The 24,857-nt window shown below is 41.1% G+C and overlaps 1 protein-coding gene across 1 annotated transcript in view; it reads left to right on the top strand.

Annotated features, from left to right (window-relative positions):
• Positions 1–2,989: 2,989 nt before the first annotated feature.
• LOC136867199 (leucine-rich repeat-containing protein 24) overlaps positions 2,990–24,857 on the top strand; it is a 184,102-nt gene continuing 162,234 nt past the window's right edge. The window contains exon 1 of the mRNA XM_067144324.2: positions 2,990–3,116. The gene's annotated coding sequence lies outside the window, so the exon portion shown is untranslated. The remainder of the gene's footprint in view (positions 3,117–24,857) is intronic.

Here is a 24,857-nt window from a genome sequence, read left to right on the forward strand (position 1 = left end):
ACATCGTGATCATAGCCACGGGACCTCCAGCACATGGAATCCGAACAAGTTGGACGTGACTTACATTTCAAAAATCTGACGGGGCATCGTGGCCGTCTTGGCGACTATCACGCACCACTCACTTTCCGGAAATGTTCTTTGCACTAACGCTCCGAAGGTTTTTGGCGATGGAAGGATATGGGAAAAGGTTAGGATTGGGATTTTGGCGGCCGTGGTCTTAATTAAGGTACAATCCCAGCATTCGCATTTTCACACCAGACAAACCTTAATTAAGGCCACGGTAGCGTTCTTCCCAGACCTAGCCCTGACCTATCCCATTGTCGCCGTAAGACCTATCTGCATAGCTACGACGTAATACAAAGAGCAACATAAAATAAAGAAGGAATATATGTGTAATATGCTAGGAGCCGACAAGGAGTTGTCGCGCACCCTTCTGCCACCGATCTCAGCTGTTGATTGAAACGTCTTTGAAACAGAAGAATGAGGTTCTAAGGGAGATGGAGGCCTGCTAATGGAAATGTGATATGAAGGTGAAGTAAGAACAGAGCCAAGAAAGCTTTGCAAGGATCCTGTTTTAGTTTTTTCAGCTGTGATTAATGGGAAGACTTTACGATGAAAGGGTCATGCCATGAGGATAATATCTAGACCTAAAAAAAAGACATACATATATCTTCATTATAGACTGTAAACACCTTCAGCGTTTAGTCTACAAACTTCTGTGAATTTTCTAACCGCCGCCAAAATCCTCTACTTGCAACTACTTCTGTGTCCTCGTTTAGTTCCATAGCTCTTATATTTAAATCGTTAGATTGTGGTGGAGGTGGTGGTGGTGATTATTGTTTTAAGAGGAAGTACAACGGGGCAGCCATCCTCTATATAACACTAAACAGAGAGAAAAAATGAAACGGATCCGATATTTCGACAAATGAAGGTATCGGCGAAAGGAAGATAAGAGCCATGAAGGGCGTGAAAGTGAAAGACTCCTTCAGCCTCGCAACCTAATACCGTCGGGGTCGAAAAAGAGCGAGAGTTGACAAAGGGAGGTCAGATAGGATAAATGAAATTTAGGAGCCCAGCACAAGTAAGTGGAAGCAATGACAAGAAGCAGCTAAGGACACCCTGGTCGCCAACCCACGCTCCCAATGTAAGAGCCCTTGGGGCCACTTTTATTCACCTCTTCCGACAAGCAGGTCATACCGTGGGTGTTATTCTACCGCCCCCCTCCATCATCGTTGTCTTGGTCCCCCTTAACTTCTCTTATCATCCGTAGCAAAATCCATTACTCTCGTAAGGAAACCTAACCTCCTCCATTCGCCTCACATGACCCACCACCGAAGCCCTTTATGCGTACAGCTTCATCCATCGTGTTCATTCCTAACTCATTCTGAGTACCCTCCTGCCATTCTTCCCACCTATTTGTACCGGCAGTCACTGTCGGAACTTTCATGTCTGTTACTGCTAACTTATAAATAAGATATCCTGAGTTCACCCAGCTTTAGAATGGAATCATGAAGGAAAGAGATCCACCAGGAATATCCAGGAGTAGAAGGCCAATAAAAGAAAACACCTGCTTAGCAGGAATAGATATATACCGTAGATGCATGATCCGAGAGATGCCACTGGAGTGAATGAGTTGAAAAGAGACGTGTACAGCCGCTAGTGTTATGTACGTGAACCATCTATCGTGTACTGTAACAGTAAAAAAAAAAAAAAAAAAAAAAAAAAAAAAAAGGCAAAGCCATCTCCGGACAGGTCATGAAGGCCCATGGAGGAGTGGAAGGTGTAGGCTTAAGCTGAGCGAAACACAGGGCCATGTGCCACTCCAACATTGAAAATCATGTTTCTGAAATGTTTCGACTTCCTGGCGAGGAATCGAACCCAAGTCCTTCCGGTTGAACAGTATTTACCGCCTCAGCTTGGCAACTAAAGAAGTTTACATTTTAAGGTCGTTTTATTTATTCATTTCAATTTTCATTTACAGAATTTTTAGCAGCTATCAACTTTTTCTATTGAGCGATAGTGAACAAATAGATTATTTCCATTGTCATTTACTGTATGTTTACAGGAGGCCAGCACTGCTGGCACTCTTAGCCGTCTCATTCGCTCTGAAGAAGTTTTCTGGTCTTATTCAATCCGTTATTGAGTCTAGTTTCCTCATGCATAGTTTTTCTGTAGGTTTTTACCCGCCTATTTGTCATATACTTCGACATTTTTGTAACGTATGAAAAATTCGGAAATTTTCAGTAGCAAAAGCTTCATTTTTTATTTGCACTCACCATTTCATTTTTCCGGGTTTTCTTGATAGATTTCCTCAGTACAAATCAAATGACATCTCTCTCGTCTCTGCACGATGCCTAGATACACCGCACGGTAACTGATTTTCGACCGCCATAAACATACCTTAACTGGGCGGCCATTATGTAATAACGTAATGCGCATTACCTTCGTTATCATGGCCACGTCTTATGAACTCATCTTTACACTTTCAGGTAATGCACAAACCATTTTACGTACATCTAATGATTTTTTAGCTATAATCAGTTTTTACGTTTGATGAAAAAAGCCCACATCACTTTATTCGTCGGAAACTTCAAACGCCAGTTTGAATGACGTTTCACGTCAGGCGTGATAAGGTGACGATTGGCTCAGCCACTGCCTTCCTAAATCTAATGCCAATAGGGGGATGCATATAATACACACAGGGAGATGTTTCGACATTCCAGTGTCTCTTAAAAATCCATAGCATATGAAATGGCCATAAACAAATGACATTTATATTATATTAATTAACGGAAAATGTGACTTTATTCTGCTGTTCATGCATTTTAATCCAATTTTTATGAATATTTCATTTCACAGCGGATGGAATATGTAGTTACTGTTGCTGGTTTGTCTTGTTTTTCGTATCAATGGGGATTATTCAACGCTCTTCAGAAAATATCGTTACTGATGCAGGATTTCTTTCTTGTTCCAGGAGAATGCTGGACTCGCATCTGATGAAGCAACTATGCGCTTCTGACCAATCCCTCTCCTCAGTCGCCAATGACTGCTCTAACTGAGCGCTATAGAACGAGGCTTCTCCCCCCGTAGGACATCCGCATTTTCTCTTTCTTAAGGTAGGTACAGGTTTGAATAAACGACACTATATATTTATTTGTCTGTTTAATTAACAAATATTTGTTCATTTATTTATTCATTCATTTATTTATTTGTTTGTTTACATCCTTGCTTGTTTGATTATTGTTTGTTTCTTTCGAGTTTTGATTATTTATTTGCTCGTTTAATTATTTGTTTATTTACATAAGGAAAATGGACATTACAATACCATGTAGGAATGTGCCTACAACGCCCGAAGTGTACATGGTGGACAGGTGATGCATACATGTGCTAATAATACGTCCAGGTACCGCACACGAGGACACAGTTCAGTACAGGCTATGCCCACATCTAGCTGCAGTACGTTGCTGAATTATCCACAGTATGGAGTTAACTAGGCCTTGGATCACTTCCTGTAGACTTCTGTCTCATGGTTGTTGCATCAAGAGGATAAGTTCGGGGTGGCTGATGGGAGTTCTGCAGGAGTCTATCCATCATGTAAATAGGGGAGCTTTCCTGGAGATGTCTGAACTGCGAGAGTCGACAATGTCCTGCCGAAACATCCCCTTTACAACAAATGCTATCAGAGGGACAACCAGTAGAATGGCAAACAAGTTCACATACTGTCGAGCAATCACTTTGCCCTCAACAATGACTAATTGCGATTTCACACGAAAGCCAATAGCTCCCAATACTCTAATGCCTGAGACTGGCGATGAGGTCACCGTGGCCCTTCTTCGCGGTACGCCGTCTGAAGCAATTGCAAGCCAAGTCAATAGCAATATTCATCGCTGAAGATTACACTGTGACATTCATCGACCCAAAGTGACCGCTTCCGACACTAGGATAGCCTCAGATGTCTATATTGTGGGATCAGTGGAATATTTTCTCAACACGGGATCGTAAGCCAGCTGCACTCAAGATTGTTTGTCGCGGAATTGGTGCCATAGTATTTCAAGTGTAGTTGACGTTGCTCGGGGGTCTGTCTGGGCGATCCTCCTGCGTAGTTGTTCGTCGGGTTGATACTATCACAGGCCTCCGAGCATGTGTCCCTTCATTTGAACATTGTTGCCATAGTCTGCACATTTTACCTTAGATACTGTACATTTGGACCAAAACGAGCAACTAGTAAAACCTGCACGGGTAACTCACTCTCATGAGGATCAATTATCCATGCCAATTATCCATTATCAGTGGAACGTTTTGATATTCTGCTCGTATCCGTCGGCGAAGCTTTTTCCTCAAGTGAACATTTTACGTCACTCCATCTCACAGACTTCACTTGAACTAAGCTCTACTGGGCTGGTCCGCATCCAGTCAGATAAGGAAGGCCGTATGAATATTACAAATGGCCTGAAACTGGTGTCGTTTACGTATCATTTTGGCAACATTCCAATATCAGCACGAATGACCTGTTCCTTCGTGGTGATACAACTTCCATTTTCTGTAGTATATTTGTATATTTGATTGCCCGTTTATTTGTAAGTGTATTTATTTGTTTATTGATTGAATTGTGTGTTTGTTCTAATTTCCTTTGTGTAATGTCTTTATTTTATTTGTAACTAGCTGTAGTACCCGGCGTTTCCCGGATCGTTTTTGAATGTTTAACTTTAAGATATTACAAGTTACTTATGTGTGAAATGAATTTTTAGTGGATTCCTTTTTGACATGGTGAATGTTATTTTACGATCCATTATGCATTTTTAGAGTTGTTTACTGTATATGTGTTTGAATTCAATTTCTAGATATTTTATTTTTCGAGTAAAACTTTGTCCTTATTGAAGCTCGAATTGACTGGGAAGTATTTGATCCCGTCGAAAAAAGTGATAACTGTACGTAGTTAACCGTCGGACTATAGATACGATGTACACTATTTCAAATGTCATTGAAATCTCACCAATCCAACCTTCCTTCTCCAAAACAGCGGATTTAACAATAATCTCGGTTATTTTAGACTATTTACTTTAAGCCCATCTTAGCACCCCGTCTCAATGGAGGACGAACGTGGACTTAAACGGTATCCACAGAGTCACAGTTCATCTCAGCGACACATAAATAATGGATTCGATATTCATATGGGATATTTTCCATTATTTTTACATGTCAACCCTTCCTATTCTCCACTCCCTAGTGGGGGGTGGGATGTTTCATCTCCATAGTATTCTTTTACTAGATGGTAAGTCATATGTGTACCAAATTCGTAGAGAGCTATTCTGGAACATACCCGCGTACAACCATAATGTCGGTTATTTTTGCATTTATTTTCACCTCTTCTCAACCTCCATTCTTATTGCGACTGAAGTATGACTGAACCAATACTCTGAGTGGCATAGTTCAACTCAACGACCTCGTACATTTGGATTTGACATTAATGTCAGTCGTTTTCGTTTATTTTTATATTTCGCCCGCTCCCTTAGGAGTTCCAGGGGTGTTTTCCTCTAACAGTATTTTTTTTTACAGATGTAGTCTATTGGTACACGTATGACTTTGCTGGAAGAAACACAAATACATGCGTAATGTCGGTCATTTTGGACATTTTCCTTTTCGCTCCTTCTCATCCTCTTGCTGATGGGGGCTGAATAAGAACACCGACGTCCGGAGCGCCATTATTGTCTATTATTTTTATATTTCACCCGTCTTTCCGTATTTTTTATAATTCATCCCCGCCCCTACTGCTCCCAGCCGTATCTTACCCCGATAGTAATTTCTTCCAGATAATTCGTCATATATGTTGAAAGATATGCTAGAACATACACACATATGTCCATTATATAGGTCATTTTGGAAACTTTGTTTTTCACCTTTCCTGATCCTCTACGCGAAAGGAATATGAACTTGGACTTAAGAAAATCTGGAGTGTCACTATTTATCTCAGCGATCCTAAAAGAATGGATTCGTTTCTATTTTCGATTACTTTTATTTCTCACCCTCCTCCAACCCCTACCCCTAGGGGTGCTACGCTTGCCATATCCCCGCGCGGTTTATCTTCTGATAGTAAGTCATAAATGTACCAAGTTTGGTTGAAATCGCTCCAGTGATTCCGAAAACTAAGGATTCGACACTGTTATTGGTCGTTTTTACTTATATTTATATTTCACCCCCTCCCCTTGTGGGTCTAGGGGCGTTTTACCTCCACAGTATTTTTATAGATAGTAAGTCATACTTGTATCAGTTTTGGTTGATGGCTACGCTGGGACATACACACGTCGACTAATCGGTCATATTGGACAAATTCTTTTTTACCGTTTCTCAACCCATATGCCAAAGGAGGCTGAAAATTTACTTTAAAAAATCCGGACACTTACTATTCATCTCAACGACCCCGAAAATTATGGATCCGACATTATTTTCGATTATTTTTATGTATCAACCCCTCAGCCCCACTCATAATCAATAAATCAATCACTACTGATCTGCATTTAGAGTAGTCGCCCAGGTGGAAGATTCCCTATCTGTTGTTTTCCTAAGGTTTTCTGAAATTATTGCAAAGAAATTGAAAATTTATTGAATATTTCCCGTGGTAAGTTATTCCAATCCCTTACTCCCCTTCCTATAAACGAATATTTGCCACAATTTGTCCTCTTGAATTACAACTTTATCTTCATATTGTGATATTTCCTACTTTTAAAGACACCACTCGAACTTATTGTCTACTAATGTCATTCCACGTCATCTCTCCACTGACAGCTCGGAACATACCATTTAGTCGGGCAGCTCGTCCTCTTTCTCCCAAGTCTTCCCAGCCCAAACTTTGCAAAAAAAAATTTATGCTACTATTTTGTCGGAAATCACCCAGAACAGGTGTACAAAGTTTGATTCAAATCGCTCCAGTAGTCCTGAAAAAGAAAATGTATTTGAAACTATTATCGGTCGTTTTTAGTTGTATTTCAATACCTTCTTGGGTTTTTTAGGGGTATCTTGCCCTCACAGAATTTTTCATAGATAGTAAGTACTATTTGTATCAAATTTAGTTGACAGCTATGCTGAAAAATACACACATACATCAATATTCTCTATCATTTCGGTTATTTTATATTTTCACCCTTCCTCACGCCATACGCCAAAGGGGGATGAACTTGGACTTAAAAATATCTGGAGCGTTACTATTCATCTCAGCGACCCCGAAAACTATAGATTCGACTCTTTTTTCGGTTATTTTTTATCTCTTATAGCCACCCTCGCCCCCCAGCAGAAAAGGGGCTCAACTTGGAATTTAAAAATATCTGGAGTATTACTATTCGTCTCAGCCACCCCGAAAAGTATGGATTAGACACTGTATTCGAGTATTTTTATTTATCACTCCCCATTCGCTCCAACCCAAAAGAAGGCAGAATATGGATTTTAAAAACATCTCCAGTGTTACTGTTCATCTCAGCGTCTCCGAAAACTACGGATTCGATACTATTTGCGATTATTTTTATATCTCAATCCCCCTCCCCCCACCCAAAAGGGGACTTAATATGGATTTTGAAAATATCCAGGGATGTTACTATTCATCTCAGCGACTCCGGAAACTATACATTCGACACTATTTTCGTTTATTTTTATATCACACTCTCCCTTGGCCCCCACTCTAAAGGGGGCTGAACTTGGACTTTAAAAATTCCGGAGTGTTACTATTCATCTCAGCGACCCCGAAAACTATGGATTCGACACTATTTTAGATAATTTTAAACCTAACTCCCCTGACCCCCACCTCTAAGGGTGCTGTGGGTGGCTTACCTCCACAGAACTCATCTCCGGATAGCAAGTTATAAGTGTACCAAGTTTGGCTGAAATTGCTCCAGTGGTTTAGGAGGAGATGTGCCATTTACACACACACACACACACACACACACACACACACACACACACACACATCCATTTTTATATATAGCAAGATTATATTCTATTTGACTATTTGATTATTTGTTTGAATGTTAAATAATTTATTCATGGAATCAGTTGGATGAGACTTTTGAAGATATTAAACTTTAATCTACAGACCTTCACTACTGTGGTTTTGCAAGTTCCCTATCAATGCATGTCAGATTTCTGAAATTATGGTCACGCCCATATTCCTTTCAGGCGAAGTTTCAAGGTTGATTTGACCACAGACTGCTTATCACTGCGCATGACGTGACCATACCAACACCGACAGACTTCTTGTATATCTTTCTATACGTGCACCACTCCCATGACTTCTTGAATATCGACGTTTCGAACGTGATCCAGCCGTGTGAGACTCAGTGTCACTGCAACATAAGTATGTCCGTGGTATTTAGGTATTTTTCATCTTTCGCGAGTGCCTCGGTTGAACAAGCATCCGGTGATCACACTGCCACGTGCTGAAGTGTCGGAAGTTTCTGCCAGGACGACTGCTGCCCAGACAGATGGCCTGCAGATTCTGGAGCGCCTCGTGGACACGGTTACACAAAGCTAAGCTATTTTGCTTTACGTCCCACCGACACAGATAGGTTTCATGGCGGCGATGTGACAGGAAAGGCCTAGGATTGGGAAGGAAGCGGCCGTGGTGTGAAAACGAGAAACCACGGAAAACCACCTTCAGGGCTGCCGATAGTGGGGTTCGAACCCACTATCTAACGGATGCGAACTCACAGCTGCGCGCTCCTAACCGCACGGCCAACTAACCTCAAGGTTTTATAACTGATACCTGGAAATTTACCTAGCAAGTTTTTGACTGAGGCTTGGGCGGTCAAACCTCTGCTTTTCAATATTTCGAATTTTTGGCACATAATCGGTTACTTACCCCACACCCCTTGACACACCTAATAACTGTAAGTTGTAGACCATCTATTCTTGGTGGACACTCCTAGTCTGATTAAGTAGGGAGGGAAATGTATAATTTAAAAGGGTGGGACGCATCTCGGATGTCTCAATAATCATTGCAGGTACAAAGCTGGGAAATATTTTCTAGTTTTGTCCGCTACACACGGGCGAGTCGGGTTGTGACAACGCTGTAGTAGGAGAGTAGTGATGAGTGGTGCAAGGATCATGCTAAATACGTGTCTGTCTAAAAATATTTGTGCACACTACTCCATAGTTCTCGGACAAAGGCTTGCTCTGTAACCGCTAGAGAGCGGTTCCTCACTTAATGTTATTACATTTTTCAAACTTATTTTTCTAGTTAGTACAGGAATATTAGACTCGTAGTGTCCATTGCCAATTCTAAAAACAATCTCACTTTAGTCCACAAGTGGGACTCCTAAGTGAACATATTTTAGTATCAACCAATGATCTCGTTGTTTATCCCATTTCGATAATAATAATAATAATAATAATAATAATAATAATAATAATAATAATAATAATAATAATAATTTATCAAAACGAGCACAGAGTAGTGGTTTAAACCGAAAGTACCGTGTTCTGATCTGGAGAGCGTAAATGTTCCCAGCCAGTAAAATTTAAATGGTCCATTTTCCGAGCAAATTAAAGGACTCATGAAATAATGAATCAAATAGAATATTTAATTTAGAAAATTTCATACATTTTCAAAGACATTTTTTTTCCGATTTGAAAAGGAAAAATATTTTTCACTTAGTAAAAATTTCAGTACACGATTTTGTGATTTCGATTTACTTACTTTTGCTCTTATATTAAAACATTTTAAATTCGTCTGTAAAGAACTAATTATTATCATTGAAACTGTTAATCTTTCCCGAAGCAGTAAACTTTTTTCACGGTAAGTTTAGAGATAACACAAGGAGTTTGAGAGAAAACACAATATTCCGACTGAAAATGAAAATCCACAGCCTGTTCCTAGTCATTCGACCGGGTCATGAATGGAATGAATGAAGCCTCCATCCAGAAAGTGTTGCCGGCTGCCGAAGCCTGTCGCACTCCTCTGGGGCAGTGATTAATGACTGACACATGAAATTAAATGATACTGGGGAGTGTTGCTGCAATGAAAGATGACAGGGAGAAACCGGAATAACCGGAGAAAAAAATCTGCCCCGCCTCCGCTTTGTCCAGCACAAATCTCACATCGAGTGAGCGGGATTTGAACCACGGAATCCAGCGGTGAGGAGCTCTTCCTCGCGCTCGGACTTCTATCTTGATCAGTGCCTCATAATATAATATATTTTCAAATCTTATACGTTCATGTAGTATGCACAAGGTGTGGAATGGATATGTTCCCAGCTAGCTGTCGGTATCTGTAAAACTCCAGCCTACTTGGTGTATGGTTCCTAGTGGCCCACATATCGGACAAATTGTGGAAGGCTGGCAGGATAAGTTTCATCCTCGAGATGAGCTCAGAATTACTGTCCGGCTTCCAGTTACGGAGTAACTTATCTAACATTATTGTATTCATAAGAGGAATTTTCTTTCCTGTACTTCCTGTGATGTTAGAACCAAAGCATTCTCGAAGACCTTAAGAAAGTATCTCAAGAAATCTGATAGGCTTTTGTCAGCCATTTCATAAAATTTCCATAAAGAAGTGGGGCAGACAGGAAGAGACTGGGAGGAAGGGTAGTGTTGACTCCTAGACTGAATTGCATTAATGTTTCAGTGTGCATATCTTATTATACATTTCTTATAGCTCCAGAGTTTTCTTTGTGTCGTCAGATTTCTTATTCTTTGTGAGTTCTTTTGTGAGGCGCAGCTTGTTCGTTTTGCCTGTCACTTTAGTTAACATCAGCAAATAAAGAGCAAAAACAGAAGTCAACCACAGTTTCATGATAAAATATAAAAGAAGGAAGGCAAGGAGAAATTATAGCTTCTCTCTTTCTGAACGTTTCCATGACCATATACTACTGAAAGAGCTACGACAGCTCACCGCGTTTTATTTACTCTTAGAAGGCAGTTCCCATCTCAATACTATATTTGCGACGCAGATTTGAGTTGCATACTCCGAAAGTATCCGCCGATACTCAGTAAACACTGAAGGGATGTTAACATTGAACATCAGTGCATTTATCGTCGGGTTACAGAACACCAGAGCACGTTGGGATACGTAGTTAAATGAGAACGTTTTTTTAAGGGTGAGTATCAATATTCTTAAAATATAACATGACTTCCTTAGTCATTCCTTAACATCGATAATGTTGCTTGTTGTTTAAAGCGGCCTAAACATCTAGATCATCGACCCCCCTTCCTTAACATATTTACATTCGCTTGATGTAGAGGTTATTCATAATTTATGGGATGAACTGTGATAACTTCTCAATAAGGAGATTTATTTTTAGGTTCGCTGCACACTTCTCCACTCTTGTTGAATGTTGCGGAGAATTCGGCTTTCTTTGCGAGTATTTCAAACGCCAGGGGAGCAGTCCCGACAGGTTACGAGCCCTGGCGGGAAATATATAAACCATTCGAACGCTCGAGGGTCATATCGATCACTTATACCTGCACTATATACAACACTTAAATTTTTAACAGCATACATGTACGAATAGATTTTCCTGATGTTTTGGGATCTTTTCCTTATGGTGAGATGCTGCGAAACGCCAGGCATGAAAAGATTCGGTCCTTTATAGCAAATTCCTTCAGAAAGAACAATTAGGTGGTCGCCGAAAAGGTATCCGGACTTGCCGTAAGTAGGAGAATTGACAACATAGCCTACAAGGAATCAGAGGGTGTTGGATATATAATAATCCCCACAGTTCGTTTTGAAATCTCCACAGACCACCTAGAAGACGTTGCTAGGGTAAAGAAACTTATTTATGAACCGACTATAATTTATTATAAAGATACATTTGGACTGAAGTACATTAAAGTGATAGGATTAAAGATTGGAGTTCGAGGGGACTATTCCTCGATTCATTGTGGATTTTTGGAATCAGTTTAATTTGGAGGTTCCGGAACTACAAACTACGTCTTTGTTAGCTGTGCGAGGCTCAATTTCATTACTGAGAAATCATTGCTACGTGGTATAACTATTATAGTTTAAAAACATTATGAAAATAATGTAATCAGCAAAATTATTTTAAATCAAAGTTATAATTTAACTTGTTTCGTTATGCTTTGTCCATTGTAGCAACCTTCAGCTAAGGGAACTTTTGTAAATAAAATTAAGAAATGGATTATAAACTACCAATAGGTTTGTCTGTAATGCTTCCATGTATTGGACAACTTTTCAAGAGTTACAAAAAAAAATAATATATATATATCTAGGTTCACTTTCTGGGTTATTCTGTTAGTGTTACTCGATTTAGGGGCGTACTATGATCAGGTTATCTTGAACATGCTAATTAAATTCGTTTTGTGAACCTCCCGAAACATGTTTCATAATCATTGAGAACGGTATGGGTGAAGCTGTAAGGGGTAAAAGAAGGGGGCTATATATGTGAGGTGGTACTGCCTTCGAATCCAGAGAGAAATAGGGAAAGAGCGAAAGAGAGAGAGAGAGAGAGAGAGAGAGAGAGAGAGAGAGAGAGAAAAGCAGGCAAAATATTAGTATGAGATAGTAATTATCAGCTGAATGAAGATCACGTAAGATGCGAAAGAAACCAAGAAAACAAAATGGAAATGTACCATTGTATGTGACGTAAATGTCTAATGAAGTATATTGATAGCAGAACTGAGCCTTCTCTGTATACAAAAGATCTTGAAATGAGATGAGACAGCTGTGAATGACGTCAGTTTTGGAGCCCCACTGCAGTACGTATTTTACATATAAATAAAATAAGAATTTTAAAAATTGCCATTTGTGTGTCGGTCATGCCGAGGATAAGAAATGTAATGTTTACATTTCTCTACATACTGTGTTTCCGCATATCACGAGAAAACGGCTGAGTAGAATGTAACAAAACTCGATATTTAAGGTAAATGGAAAAGGCACTGGTCCGCCTCTGTGGTGTAGTGGTTAGTATGATTAGCTGCAACTCTCGGAGGCCCGGGTTCGATTCCCGGCTCTGCCACGAAAATTTGAAAAGTGGTACGAGGGCTGGAACGGGGTCCACTCAGCCTCGGGAGGTCAACTGGGTAGAGGTGGGTTCGATTTCCACCTCAGCCATCCTGGAAGTGGTTTTCAGTGGTTTCCCACTTCTTCTCCAGGCAAATGCCGGGATGGTACCTAACTTAAGGCCACGGCCGCTTCCTTCCCTCTTCCTTGTCTATCCCTTCGAATCTTCCCATCCCTCCGTAAGGCCCCTGTTCAGCATAGCAGGTGAGGCAGCCTGGGCGAGGTACTGGTCCTCCTCCCCAGTTGTATCCATCGGCCCAGAGTCTGAAGCTCCAGGGCACTGCCCTTGAGGCGGTAAAGGTAGGATCGCTCGCTGAGTCCGAGGGGAAAACTAACCCCGGAGGGTAAACAGATTAAGAAAGAAAGAAAGAAAGAAAGAAAGAAAGAAAAGGCACTGTATATCTATGCTATAGGGCCTAAGTAACTTTATTCACATACAAAATAACATTTCCGATCTTATTCGCAGTGTAAATTGATCTCTTAACGAATATAATGAGGGAAATATTCACGACTCTTTGTTTGCTGTATCCTACCGTTCGTAATATTATTTTCTCAATTTACCTGAAACATCTACTTCGCCGACCAGTGGCTAGTCAGTTATACAGAGTGTCCGAGAAGTCCCCGTACACCTAGTGTCATACGTTTCATATTATAGTGGAGTGGATTTTCCATTCGCATACCCATAATAAAAATACGGTCCGCACAAGTAACATGATGATATCTCGGCCCATATCATAACATGACGGGGGTTCCTTTTCAACTCTTGCACATAATGAGGATTTTTCCTTGGACCAGAAAACCACATTCCTCCTATGTGAACTGCGATATATCGCACATTCATCAGAAAATAACACTCTTGAGCGAGACACGGCAGTTGGGAATAGTGCCAACAAAGCAAGGCAGGCTGCAACTCGCTGCTCCATGTCATTGTTAGATAATTCCTTCGCATGCATCGGCCTAAATCCTTTCATTTTCACATCTCTTTTAATGTCGTCATGCATTGTTGACCGCGGCGTTTTAAGTTCAGGTGCTCTTTTGCGAATGGATTTCGATCGAGACTGCTCAACTGATTGAGCGACGGCGCCACACGTTTCTTCCCGCGTCTTCTTACATCCACTACGCGGCCTGTCTTTGACACTGCCTGAAGCAAACGCACGTTTCTCCCAATCAAGCAAAGTAGCTTTACGAAGTGTGGGTTTGCCAAAGCGATCTCTAAATGCACTCATTATCACTGTCATTGTTTGCTCCGTATGTGCTCGTTCGTGCACCCACATACACGCCAATAATCGCTCCTCAACAGTGTAGCTGTGTCCGCTCACGTCCGCCATGACTTAACAACTGAAATGAGACTGACAACAACGCTAGCAGAAGAGATACCAATACCAATAAAACAACTATTGAATTCCCCAATTATACAAACTCAATTGCCCATGCCATAATATAACAAAATAATAATATGAAACGTATGAAACTAAGGGTACGAGGACTTCTCGGACATCCTGTAAATTTGTGTTCTATTTTGTCGAGCTGGAATATTACTGAATTAGTAGCAATCTGAAAGCAGCTGGATAAGTTTAATAGTAGTGACGAATAAACTACCTGCCACTTCAGACTGGGAAAAGTAAATTAAAATTACTACTTCACCATCTGGTGCTCACATATGAGCACTATTAAAAACTCTTTGAAGGAGAAGTTCCAGGCCCTAGATTGGAACCCCGCGAAGTTTTGTGTTGGTACCTGATTATACCTGCATTACACCACGCCAAAAAGATAAACCGATTCTATGAAGACGTTATATTTTACGGTATTGTAATTAAAGAATGTTAAGGCCACGGCCGTTTCCTTCCCTCTTCCTTGCCTGTCCCTTCCAATCTGCCCATCCCTCCACAAGGACCCTGTTCCGCATAGCAGGTGAGGCCTCCTGGGCGAGGTACTGGTCATTCTCCCTAGTTGTATCCCCCGACCCAGAGTCTGAAGGTCCAGGACAGTGCCCTTGAGGCGGTAGAGGTGGGATCCCTCGCTGAGTCCGAGGGAAAAACCGACCCTGGAAGTAAACATATTAAGCAGAAGCAGAAGAAGAAGGAGAAGAAGAAGTAATTAAAGAATGTAGCCAAAATGCCACTAGAAAATTAAAGCTTCCAAATGTAAAATTATATAGCTAAACTTGCATCTGCATCATACCACCCAACAGGAAATATCCTTGAAAGGAAAAGCGAAGATGACTAGGTAATTGAATTCTGATTTATTAGGATTCATTTTGTCCGCCTCCATAGCGTAACGGTTAGCACTATTAGCTGCCGTCCTCGGCGGTCAGGGTTCAATTCCGGTACTGCCTGAAATTTAAGAATGGCAGGAGGGCTGGTATGTGGTTGAAATGGTACATGTAACTCATCTCCACTGGGGGTGTGCCTTAAAAGAGCTGCACCACCTCGGGATGAGGATACGAGTTTGCCTATTTTTGGGATTCATTTTCATTTTCCTACATAGTGGTGATTGTTATTATTAGGATTATCAGAAGCTCGGAAGAAACTCAACGAACTTATAAAACCCTATATGAGAAAATTGTTCTTTTATGCTATGTGTTTCACATTGCACGAACACGGAATGTTTGCCAAAAATGCTGAGAGAGTAAAGGCCTACCGGTAAGTAACGCTCCGATGTATGACTGGACCAGCAATTTAAACTTTGTACTCTGTTGACTTTCCATCTCGTTTAAGTACTAGTAATTCCAAGTCCAAGAACATAGTGGGCTTCAATGTTATAATAATAATATAAACAGAATTTCTCTTAGGTCTTGTGCTAACAAGATAAGTAATTCTCACGCAGGTGACGTACATATTTCGAGCACACGTGCTCAGCGTAACAACTTCCTCAGCGATATTTCCCGGTTTAGTTGATCGGCTCCGCAGCGCCTCATAGTTGCCAACCTCCTATGAGGAAAAATAACATATAATAATAATAATAATAATAATAATAATAATAATAATAATAATAATAATAATAATAATAATAATAATAATAATAATAATAATGGTCCACCTCTGTTGTGTAGTGGTTAGCGTGATTAGCTGCCACCCCCGGAGGCCCGGGTTCGATTCCCGGCTCTGCCACGAAATTTGAAAAGTGGTACGAGGGCTGGAACGGGGTCCACTCAGCCTCGGGAGGTCAACTGAGTAGAGGTGGGTTCGATTCCCACCTCAGCCATCCTAGAAGTGGTTTTCCGTGGTTTCCCACTTCTCCTCCAGGCAAATACCGGGATGGTACCTAACTTAAGGCCACGGCCGCTTCCTTCCCTCTTCCTTGTCTATCCCTTCCAATCTTCCCATCCCTCCACAAGGCCCCTGTTCAGCATAGCAGGTGAGGCCGCCTGGGCGAGGTACTGGTCATACTCCCCAGTTGTATCCCCCGACCAAGAGTCTGAAACTCCAGGACACTGCCCTTGAGGCGGTAGAGGTGGGATCCCTCGCTAAGTCCGAGGGAAAAACCGAACCTGGAGGGTAAACAGATGAATAATAATAATAATAATAATAATAATAATAATAATAATAATAATAATAATAATAATAATAATAAGCTGCCACCCCAGGAGACCCGCGTTCGATTTCCGGCTCTCCCACGAAATTTGTCACGATACTGAGTGAAACCCATTCGAACCCTCAGTCCAGAATCAAAATATTTGAAACAGCCGGAATGAACCCGGAGGCGTACACACTACCCCTACAACATAGCGCGCTGTAATAATAATAATAATAATAATAATAATAATAATAATAATAATAATAATAATAATAATAATAATAATAATAATGTGCATTGACAGAAGCGTGTTCGCGAAATTGAAACCTCTTGTATTCAAGCGTGACTTCCAATTCGAAATCCGTTGGCGTGTAGTAAAGTGTTATGTGTAACTTACCGGTGTTTACGATGTCAAAAGATGGACACTGAAGGTTTCATCAATAAACCGACTGTAGGCGCTTGAAATGCCGGCGCCGTGGTGTAGGGCCTGCCTCTTACCCGGCGGCCCTGGGTTCGATTCCCGGCCAGGTCAGGTATTTTTACCTGGACCTGAGGGCTGGTTCGAGGTCCACTCAGCCTACGTGATTAGAATTGAGGAGCTATCTGACGGTGAGATAGCGGCGCCGGTCTAGGAAGCCAAGAATAATGGCCGAGAGGATTCGTCGTGCTGACCACACGACACCTCGTAATCTGCAGGCCTTCGTCTTGAGCAGCGGTCGCTTGGTAGGCCATGGCCCTTCAAGGGCTGTAGTGCCATGGGGTTTGGTTTGGTTTTAGGCGCTTGAAATGTAGATGTATCCCAGAATGTTTTGAAACTGGCCCAGGTAGAGAAACTTGTTCTTACTAATCCTCTTCCTGGAATTCGTGAGTTTTGAGACTCGTGAGTTCTGAAACTCGTGAGTTTTGAGACGACACGCTCCAATATCATTTCATTTCACCTGTCAGTCATTAATCACTGCCCCAGAGGAGTGTGACAGGCTTCGGCAGCTGGCACAATTCCTATCCTCGCCGCTAGATTGGAGCTTCATTCATTCCTTCCATCCCTGACCCGCTCAATGTAAGGTATTCATATAAATAGGTTTTCATATCATTACTGTAGTTGTTTAATATCTTTTTACTTGATCATTAAAATAAAAAGAAGAACGCATGTGGTGGGAACAATAATATTAATATCATAAAATTCGGTTCTATAGGCCAACTATCCGTTTCATGCGCCATATTGTTGTTAAGATAAGCTATGAGTGGAACCATTGCTATCGCATAGAAATCTTCCTTAAATTATAAAATACTTCGCATGAGTATCAATCCTAAAACAGATTATAACTTTCAACCTAGTTTAATTATTGAAGCGTTAATAGTTGTAAAGACTGAAAAATTGTTTGATAATAAGTAAAGTCAGTAGTGCCTCCGTGGCTCAGGCGGCAGCGCGTCGGTCCCTCGCCGCTGGGTTGCGCGGTTCAAATAATCCCGGTCACCCGATGTGAGATTTGTGCTGGACAAAGCGGAGGCGGGACAGGTTTTTCTCCAGGTACTTCGGTTTTCCCTAACATATTTCAGCAACGCTATCCAATATAATTCCGTCATTCATTACCGTACTGTGTTCTATAACAAGTTTATTAAGTTGTTTCGGTGGATGGGAGAAGAAAGCTTCTTTTCATATTCATAAAGTAGCCTTATTTCTGTTCCGCACACAAGAATGACGACTCGTCAGTTTGAGTAGTGAAAGGATTGTGAAAAGCGTAAGCCGTATAATTTCTGGCATCGCTGAATTGTTAATGGCGACGGCCCAGGCTGACAGCTGTCTGTTGTGTGTAGCTGGCTGTGTAGTGGGGACAGAAGGCGAAACAAATCACGTTGTTTGGTTCGCATCGTGAGGTGTTGACGTGCACATCAGCCCTGTCCTCTGAAATAACTGATGACTGCTCTTGTAATCTGCATTATTTCAACTTACTGCACTGCCTCCTCCACTTCCTGTTAACCATTACGGTTTATTTGCTTATGTTTTGTTGTTATGTATGAGACCCGTTTGAGAGAGTATTGCAGACAAACCATCCAAAAACCTACAAAATACTACTACAAACGTAGGTTGAACATATTTAGGAAGTAGAGGAGAATTGTATATCATTCGTAAAGTAGTAATTCTAATTTTTTCTAGTACTGCTAACATTAAAATTTACGAAGGAGAGGGTATCATGAGGAAGATAAAAAATAATAAATCAAATGGTGAGAAGCAAATCAATCAGCTATAGTACAGTGCAGTCCTAGCGAAAATGTAATCGCCCACCGAGCCTCTGTGCACCTAAGTACACAACGTACATGACGCCTGTCTAGGGAGAGGTGGAATCCCGAAGGGAAAGTGAAGCAACAGTCTAACCACTATAAGCACGTCAAACACAAATTGAAACGAGGACAACTGGCAGCCAGAGAAGGGGTTCGGGGGAGGGATATATAGCGAGCCAAAATCTCATTGTGATTCACGCCTGCTCTATTATGTTCTATGTACCATAATAACTTTTTTTTTTTTTTTTTTTGCTAGTTGCTTTACGTCGCACCGACACAGATAGGTCTTATGGCGACGATGGGATAGGAAAGGCCTAGGAGTTGGAAGGAAGCGGCCGTGGCCTTAATTAAGGTACAGCCCCAGCATTTGCCTGGTGTGAAAATGGAAAACCACGGAAAACCATCATAACTACAAGGAACCACCGAACGTCATATAATTTTTGAAATGTTAGCTTCATATCCGTGTTTTAATAGTATGTGTGGAGATTCTGGTCTTGAAGTTTGCGGACTCGATTTTAACATCGACCAGAGGTATTTAAAAGTCTGGCGCGAGAACTAGAAAGGGAGGCACCTCAACAACGTAATGGGATATGAGTAGAGGCGATCTTCGAAGTATTTCTCTGTGGTTCTCCACTTAAAAATTCTGGTATGGTATCTTACCTAAGATGGCCACCTGTAATCAAATCGTATCCTCCTGTGGGTGGGAATGGTAGAATACATCCTCTGCCTGTCACAACAATAATAACGCACTTTTTCTTTTGTTTTATGCCCCACCACCTACTTTTACGTCTTTCGGACACGCCGAGGTTCCGGAATTTTGTTCTATAGGAGTTCCTTTACGTGACAATCTAGCGTATTTTAGCACTAAAAAGACACCCGACAAAGCCCGGATCGAACCCGCCAACTTGGACTCAGAAGACCAGTTAGGGGCTCTTAGCTTCGGAATGTGAGTTGTTGACCGCGGGGTCCTAGCTGGTTTTCTCATTGCTTCCACTTATTTGCGCCGGCCTACTCCTATTTTATATTTGCTATCCGACCACTCTTGATGAATTATTGTCTTCTTCCGAACGTTTGCGAGGCCTGGGGAGTCTTTAATTTACACGTCCTTTGTGGCCCTTCCATTTATATCACCAGTACCCTCATTCAAAAAAATCAAACGTCTTCTGATCAGTGTTACGAAAGGGTGGCTGGCTAGTTGTACCACCACCACCACCACCACCACCACCACCACCACCACCACCACCTCTATCACAATCCCAACCCTATCCCTCACTATTCGATGTAACAAATATGGTCGCGTGGACGAAGGGCCAGTATCCCCTCCCAGTTGAAGTCAAATTCAATGTGTGCCAAGCTCCGAGACATTACCGTACGTAACGGCAGTATTGGAGCAAGAAGCTACGATAAGTTGAAGGGTATCGGTTAAATTTGGCGAGTAAAAGAAAACGAAAGAAATGAAGAGTACGCGTAACTTCTTCTTCTTCTCCTCCTCCTCCTCACCGAGTGAGTTGGCCGTGCGGTTAGAGGCGCGCAGCTGTGAGCTTGAATTCAGGAGATAGTGGATTCGAACTCCACTATCGGCAGCCCTGAAGATGGTTTTACGTGGTTTCCCAATTCCACACCAGGCTAATGCTCGGGCTGTACTTTAATTAACGCCACGGCCACTTCCTTCCCCCTCCTAGCCCTTTCCTAACCCATCGTCGTCATAAAATCTATCTGTGCCAGTGCGACGTAAAAGCAAGTTGTTGCTGTTGTCTTCTTCCCAATTTATTAGAGAGGCATTTTATGTGGATTCGGTTCAGTTTTACTGCAAGATGCCCTTGCTGAAGCAAACTCTGTGTTGAAGGATACATTCACTCCTGCCTGTTTCTGTGGCGTTTGGTATTGTGGCGTGTTTTACGTAGATTAAGACAAGTGTATTGAGACTAACATAAGCACCCAGTCCCCGAGCCAAAGGAATTAACCATACATGTCAAAATTATTAGCCGGGAATTGATTTCAGAGCCCTCTGAAGTGATGACGAGTTCTCTGATCATTAAACTAAGGAACCGAACGAAGAGTAAATATAATACTAAATATAATTTTAGTATCTCATGGTTTGTAAAGTTGCCATAAAGTAGCGGTTTTCTCTTATGCACGCATGTTTTAAGACCTTTCCTAACCTCCACGTCACGCATCACCAATCAGCCAAACCAAACCCCATGGCACCACAGCCCTTGAAGGGCCTTAGCCTACCAAGCGACCGCTGCTCAGCCCGAAGGCCTGCAGATTACGAGGTGTCGTATGGTCAGCACGACGAATCCTTTCGGCCGTTATTCTTGTCTTTCTAGACCGTCAGATAGCTACTCAATTCTAATCACGTAGGCTGAGTGGACCTCGAACCAGCCCTCAGGTCCGGGTAAAAATCCCTGACCTGGCCGGGAATCGAGCCCGGGGCCTTCGGGTAAGAGGCAGGCACGCTACCCCTGCATCACGGGGCTGGCATCACCAATCAACACCTCACAATAAACACATAGCACACGTAACAACGGTTGAATAACAACGGAATTCTGTGGTGTAGTAGTTCATTTGGATGCCTCTGGTTTGAAACAGCGTTCGCTCAGTCCTTTAGCAGTCTGCAATGAAACCTGGTCAAGAAAGCCAAGTACTGCGGCTGATGGTGTCGTCAAGCTGACTGTACGACACTCAAGCCATCCGGTTGTCCAGTCGTATTTGCAAATCAAGGGCTTCTAGGGCAGTAGGTTTGTAATAATGATAATAATAATAATAATAATAATAATAATAATAATAATAATAATAATAATAATAATAATTGTACCGGGCGGTACACCTCCACGCCGCTTATTTAAACTTTGCGCCAGTTGAAACTCCCCTACTGGAAGAAGTCTGAACTTTGTCCTATGTGTTAATTTTCAAGTTACCCTGAAGATGCCACTACTTGGAAATTTTGAAGTTTCTGAACTGTGTTGTTTTCGATGTATTTTTGTTTTGCTTGTAGTAAGAAGTGTGAACATTCTCTTCTAGAGGACACTACTGAAGAACTACAACGGTGCACCCTAGTGCGAAGTGAAAGAACTGGTTTTTTTGAGAAAATTTAATTTCAAAAGTTTGTTCTTTGCTAAATTTCTTTCAGTCATTGTTTAAGTTGGCAATATTAACCCTTTCTTTCCCCTTGTTTTGATTTTAGCCAATCCCGAATTTCTCGAATTAATTTTCCACCAATAATATGTTTCTTCTTCGTATTGTGTAGGGGGTTTCTTGGTGAACCAATAAAATCCTTGTGGGAGGGTGTTCTCATTCCAAAAACGCCTCGAACTTTCCGCGAGATTATATAAACTGCTGATTTTCGGGTCTCGGTGCCATTTCAGTACCATCTTTCAGTGTGTAAAGTACATAGCAGGGGGCGGGAAGCGCCTCTTTCTTCGGGGAACAGTTCAACACCAAGGTAATGGCCTTTTAATAACTTCTTTTCTTGCTAGCTCAGCAGTTTAACTCTCGGGGCGGGTCCGAAGCCTTTCTACCATGTAACTTTCCCTAAAATGTAAAGACTCTTAGCCTCTATTCTCTTTCAAAACTACATATTGGGATAGAGAGTGCTTAACCCTCTCGATCTCCCACTCATATTGCATTGAGGTGAACTTATTTTCACAACCGTTTCTTCCCTTCTTATGTAACGTAAATTGTTTCCTTCTAAAAGTCACCTCTTTAGTATGGGATTAGCCCTTGCATTAACGGCCTAGTGCCAAGTAGGTTTTAAACAAATGTATTAGGAGTGCAGATCGCCTCCTCTCAATTGTTATTTTAGAGGTCAAGTAATTAACCTTTTTCTCACTTAATAGACCTCAGTAGGTTGGGTATGTTACCCCTGTGTATATGTCCTTAGAGGACAACTTGAAGGTGGAGTTTGGTGTGGCCTTTGATAGGCTTAAAGTTGAGAGCGAGTGGCTCTTTTTCGAAAATTGAGTGTTGTATGCCTCGAGGAGGCTTTACTGTGTAATTTGGAGCAAGTGCTCCTGGGCTTGATTGGGATCTTCTGCCCCTTTGTTGAATTCTGTATATCGTAAAGGGGGGCTAATTGCTCAGAATTGTGTGTCTGGCTCTCGGAGCCCAAATCCTGTAATTGTACATTCTCGATTAGTGGTTTTGCTACTCTGTACCTGCCATTATTGTTATTTCTTGTTTTTTGCTAAGAAAATATAACCTTGTTAAATTTTAAATTCACTTTAATTTCGTAGCCTGAGACCTGTTGACCCCCGCACCTTCTTTTACCTCTAACTACCACGGAAAGCTCCGTAACAATAATAATAATAATAATAATAATAATAATATCTATACCTATCTATGTGTGTTCGACGTAAAGCAAAACTGAAAACAAAATTTGGAGAAAAGTTTATTAATAAACGGACCCGAGCGCGTTTCCGTTGATCAGTCTTCGTTTGATATGTTAATATAAGAAGATGTACTCGTTTTGTAGCTACTGTACGTCACCAGAGTATTATTCTAGAGATACAACTGTACAATTTTAAATCGAAGGGTTCGAAATACTTTTCAAATGCTATTCATTTCTCAGTGAGACCTAGAATTTCAAAAAGCAAAAGACGTTTATAAAATGGGGCATAATGAACCGATAATTATAAATAGCAATCTTGCACTCTTATCCTATTTATTATTCATAAAAATATTAGGATGATATTGTGAGAATTCACGTCAAATGTTATGGTTTATTGTACTTATATATGTATGTTACTTTTAACATAATTATTCCATTATTAAGGTGATTTCTTGTGCCTGGATAATGAAGACTCTTGTTACATTATGCATAAATCCATTGATTAGTATTCCTCGCAACTTGGAAGTATTATATATAATAACCAAGAGCGATAATTCCGGACGCTTTGAACACTTGGCTGAGGCTAAATATAATTAGAGAGAAATGAATAAATAATTAATCTAATGAAGGTGATACTAATCAAGTAATAGGGTCAGGGGTTGGAATATCTACTGCTGCCATCTCTAGATCTGTGGGGACTGTCACACATGAATGAGCGATTGTGGACTGGGGTTTGCTAAAAACCACGTTTTCTATTGTTGCCTAGATAGTTTGGTCTTTTCGGTCGACAACACGAAATAAAGTGTTAGATTAATTGACAGACTATCTCAGACATCGTAAACGGGCCTCTGCTGTATTATCGATTATCACTTTTTGACATGTTACCCTAATACTTATCCCTAAGAATATTTTGCCATGTTTAGGTCATATTTAGCCACTTTTTAGGGAATATTTTGCATACTTTGTACTTATTTAGGCCATAAACTTCCGAACCGTAGTGATAAGGAATGGGTAGAGCTGAGTAAGGACATTTAGAGCAAGACTAATGTGTTTGAATGTTATGAAAGGCGTTACTCATAGGGCTGGTCTTGCTGCAGTAGCAATTTCTGGCCCAGTGAGGACTGCAATGACGGACTATCTGATTCTTCATCATGATACCGCCATCAGTTTTGGCGGTTTCCATATAATATCACATCCATTGGCGGTGCGTTTTGAGGATTCAACCAGTCGAGATAATTTTGGTAACAAGGTATCAATAACCACTTGGATACAGTCTTATAGAAATTCCCTTTAAAAAAATTGACGCGATGACCGAGCTATGAGGTAAGCTGTCTTGTGGCCAGCCTGGTCGCTGTTATCTCCATTACAGTACAAATGTGGATTTCGAGTAAGTTCAATATTTACTGAATACTCTGATTAACAATGCATAAAGTGTTTTAAAATATGACTCGATGACTTTCTTCTAATGAATCATATGCATAAAATGTTCATTCATACATCTTACAATTAAAAACACTCACTACCATTGCAGTTGTACAGTTACAGTTCACTATTGCTTCGTGACCGCTTCCTATAATATCCCCATATTGACTAATGTGGTGTGTCTGAAAATGCCGCTCCAAGTTATATTTTCTCACAGTACAAAATAATTTCCACAAATACAACACTTTGCTTCATTCTAAACTTCATAAAACAAATATTTTATTTCCCATAAAGGCCTGAATTAAG

Source organism: Anabrus simplex, chromosome 3, assembly GCF_040414725.1.
Source record: "Anabrus simplex isolate iqAnaSimp1 chromosome 3, ASM4041472v1, whole genome shotgun sequence".
NCBI lineage: Eukaryota > Metazoa > Arthropoda > Insecta > Orthoptera > Tettigoniidae > Anabrus > Anabrus simplex.